The following is a 4,498-nucleotide window of genomic DNA, read 5'->3' as shown; positions in this document are numbered from 1 at the left end:
AGCCTGACTCAGCGGTCCGGGCCCGGAGAGGCAGGCAGCTCCCAGAGCCAGCAGAGCAGCTAATTATACAGGGGGCCACACCCTACACGTTCATACCTAGCCTGCTTTTTTAAATAAGTGCTTTTTCTCTCCCCCAGTTTAACTATTTTCCACGGCTCAGCAACAAGTCGGGCTGCTTCCTCCTGACTCACTTTCTTCTCATCAGGAAATGGGAGCCTCTGTCCTCACAGGTTTCACTGAGGTGAGCAGTCCCCGGGACAGAAGGCGAGGTGCCCGCGAGGCCCACAGGACAGAGGGCTCTTAATTGGGTCACACAAGCCAAATAACCTTGTCATTTGAGGGCCCAGGTTTCAGAGGAAGATCCCCCGCCGCCCTGAGACAACGGAGCTGCTTCTCATCTTGAAGGGAATGATGGGTTCAGTTGGATTTGGATTTTAGGATTTGGAGGGAAGTAGCTACTGATCATTTAACCCTGTATGCCAACTTCCAGGCACTGTGTTAGCTACATTACCTGTATGAGCTCACTTAAACCTTACAGCAACCTGTTCAATGATCCCCATTTAATAGATGAGAAAACTGAAGCTCTAAGAAGGTAACTTGCTGGCCTAAGTCAGCTGAGTCCGGGTGGAGCTGAGATTTGAACCCAAGGCCTTTGAGATGCTAAGGTCCCGTCAGCCACCTGACTATTGCAATGGAAGACAGCTTCGGAAAGTCACGTCTGTCCCAGAAGCACGAACAAGATGCATACAGCCTTATGTTATTTCTCTCAGAGCAGGTAGAAATAAACTGCTTGGATCCAAAGGACAGACAAATAGTAGTGAGGGACAGGAATGCACGCAGTGCCAGGACAGGGGGCTGCATCCTCGGGGCCCACACACTTCACTCTCATCTGTCTCCACAGTAGGTATGCTGTGTGACTCAGAACAAAATCTGCCCGCCCTCTCTGTTCCAGGCCACGGGCAATACCCTCCAAAAAGAAGCCAGTGAAGTGTGGACTCAGATACCCTCAGAAGTGAGACATTTGGGTACGACTGTCATATAAACACAGACCTCAGGGGAAGAAGTGAGAAAAAACAACTCTAGCCACTTCCTCTCTCTGACCTCCTGCAGGAACTCTGGGGACCCTCCACTCCTGCCAGGACATGCCACGTGGTCCCCTCTGGGCTACGACCCTCTGCCATGGTCCAGGGAAGCCAACACCCCCGCACAGAGTAAAGGGCTGTGCCTCTCCCAGGCTGGGCTGGGTGGGGCAGCGCAGGAGATGGGCGTGGCTGAGGTGGCAGGTTCTGGACTGCGTGCAGGGCAGTGGGTTCCCCTCCCTTCCCCTCGACTCCGGGTTGGGCTCTGGGAGCCCTACAGCCCCTTTGGCTCACCAGGCTGAACAGCAAACCCTTTGCAATAACAGCCTCTGGGAACGAGAGACAAGCTTGGTTCACAGAGCAGCCAGAGCTTTAAGGGGCGGGGGGGGGGGGTGCTGGGGGCAGAGGGTGCTGCTTCATGACGGGGCTTCCCTCTCACCTCACGTCTCTGTTCTCAGGCCCCAGGGGAGTCCCATCTTGTTTGAACTCACTGGTAAGTTGTCTAAGAGCTCGTGGGGACTTTGGGGGCAGGAAACCCTTTCTCAAAGTCAGGCCCAATTCCACTGGGCTCTTGCCTGAGGTGTGGAGGGAGTGAGAGATGGCGACATGCCTCTCCTTCCCCTGCTAGTGTCTCCTGGACCCTGTGAGAACAGGCTATGAGGGGCAAAGAGCAGCAGAAGGGAAAACCAGAGTGTTCTGGTTATGAACCCAACATCAGTGCCGGCTGACCCTGGGGTGCTGCACTGGGAGACCTCTGCTAGTCCTTGTAAGGACTAGTCCTTCATGCGCCTATCTTCCAGGAGTCTGGGAAAGATTCTGAGCCTGGGGAATAGGCCGACACAGAGAAGATGCTCAGAAAGCATTTGTGGGTGGATGGATGGATGGATGGATGGATGAATAAAGGAAATAAAAGTTAGATGGATCCAAGTGGGAAATGGATGGGTGGATGGAGAGTAGATGTGTGGATGATAGGTGAGTGGGTGGCAGGATGGTGGACTGATGGATGGATGGTGGATGGATGGATGGATGATGGATGGTGGCAGGATGGAGGATGGATGGATGGATGGTGGACTGATGGATGGATGGTGGATGGATGGATGGATGGATGGTGGCAGGATGGAGGATGGATGGATGGATGGATGGTGGATGGATGGATGGATGGATGGTGGCAGGATGGAGGATGGATGGATGGATGGATGGTGGATGGATGGTGGTTGGACGGATGAGTAGGTAGGTGGGGAACTGGATAAAAGAATTGATAAAAAAGGAAGGGAAAAGGGAAGGAAGGAAGATTTGTGGGAAGGAGAGAGGGAAGAGGAGGGAAGAGAAAGGAAGGAAGGAGATGGACAGGTAGTAAATGGACAGGTAGTAGGTAGGCAAATGTGCTGGTAAACGTTTAGCAACTAACTCTTCTAGCACTGGTTTATAGTGTTTGCCAATTTCTCCCTCCCTGGCCAGTTTCGAGCTACCAGCGTGAGGTGTGCTGGGAAGAGATGAACACAGTCAGCTCCCCCAGGCCACTGTGAGTCACTCCGGCACATCACGGAGGGTCAGCGGGTGACTGGGGTAGACGAATTAATGTAGGAAGGAGGACAGAAAAAGGGATGCTGGAGAATTCAACTCTCAGTTGTCCTGAGGGAGCAAAATGGGCTCAAGTGATTTTAAGGCAATAGAAGATAAGGCTACTTTATCTCTTCCACGAGGCTTTCCCTCTGACCCAGGCCCACAGTGATGGTTCCCTCCTCTGAAACCCTGTTACATCGCTGTCTGTCCTACTCAGAGGTATTTAGCTCAGACCACCCAATGGGGTTAATTACTCACTCATTCCCATTGATATTTCTCCAGCCTCCTACCATATGCCAGGCTCTAAACAAGAGACTGATCACACAGGCATAAATGAGTCCCAGATCCCGTGGCTGGGGAGCTCACAGTCCAGTGGGAAAACAAACCAGTGAGTCAGTCATTTGAATCCAGCATGTCCGTGAATGAGAGAAATCATGTGAGAGTTTTGGCCTGCCCTGGGTGGGGAGGGAGGGCCCAGGCCTTGCGGAGAGAGGCTGGTCCCTCCCACCAGGCTGAGCATGGCTCACTTCCCATGCACAGAAGCATCCTCCCTGGCCAGACAGAGGCAGCATTTAATTTGACTCGGCAGATTTATTCAGTTGAATTGTGTCAGTGCTGGTTTACCGGCACTGGTTTACCCTCCCAGATAAGGGCCTCAGGCCCTTCCTTCCCTTGGTGTGGGTGCTCCTTCCAAAGGCACGGTGGACTCTAGGTAGAGTCTCCTGGCAACCTCCAGAATCCAAGGGCTGAAAAAGGGAAGAAGCCAAAGAAATGATTGTCCTTCCAGGGACCCCATGACTCCATGCCCACCAGTCCCAGGGCTGAACTAGAGAGACAAGGATTTCTAGCCTCTGGAGTACTGAGGTCTGGTGTGGACACCGTGGGCCATCCATGGGTGAATGATTGCTCCCAGAGCTCCCCCGAACCCCTCACTCCAGTTCTGCCATTGTGCCCCCCAAAACTACACTCTACACTATCTGCGGGGGTCTGCCTGCTCTTCAGTCCCAAAGCTAGTTGCACAGTTTCCACGAAAGGGCATTTCCTGATGGCTCACAGAACCTGCGTGTTACGTGCAGACTGGCGAAAAGCCCCCAAAGGCTGTCATAGCCATCACTGTGGCTTGGAGGTGAGGGGGTGCTGGGAGCAGAAGAAACCTCTTTGTTTTTAAAGGCCTTGAAAGAAAGGGGCCCCTGGAGCCCCTCAGTCACTCATCTCCCATCTTATCCAGTTCCCCCTCTGGTCTAGCTTAAAGCCTTCCTGCTGCAACATTTCTCCCTATACCAAGCGATGGTGGAATGTCACGGGCTGCCATCCCCATCCCTCGCAAGGTTTAGGAGGTAAGAAGAGCTGACAGGTATGGCTTCCAGAGAAGGACTCCCGTGAAGCTGGGGAGGATCCTGCCTGTTCAGACTAGGCCTGCCCTTCCAGCCAGCCCCCACCAAGTCCCTTCCTCCCATACCCACCTATCAGCCAACCCCAAGCCTCCTCCCAGGCTTGTTTCATGAGGCACCTCCAAGCCATTCCCCTCCCGGAAGCCTCCCTGGATTCAGCGGGTGGGGCAGCCTCACCCACCCACTGCTGTGCCCTGGCAACACCTGATTCTCTCACCAACCACCTCCAGATGAAAGAGGAAACCCCTTAAAAGGAGAAAACTCCTCCTGTTCCCTTGGAATCCCAGGGTTGAGAGGGAGCGGCCAGCTGGTCCACTCCCTGCCTCTAAGAAACGCTGTATCTAGAAACGTCCTCTAAAAGACCTGCAAAGAAAGAGACTTCACAGGATCCCTTAGCCATGTGACTTCAAGCTGTAGGACTGTTTGCTGCAGGAACTTCTTCCTTGAGTCCTTCTGAGCCTCAAG

The sequence above is a fragment of the Tursiops truncatus genome, chromosome 8 (genome assembly GCF_011762595.2).
Source record: "Tursiops truncatus isolate mTurTru1 chromosome 8, mTurTru1.mat.Y, whole genome shotgun sequence".
Taxonomy (NCBI): Eukaryota; Metazoa; Chordata; class Mammalia; order Artiodactyla; family Delphinidae; genus Tursiops; species Tursiops truncatus.
The sequence above is the reverse complement of the archived record's forward strand: the minus strand, read 5'-3'. Positions refer to the sequence as shown.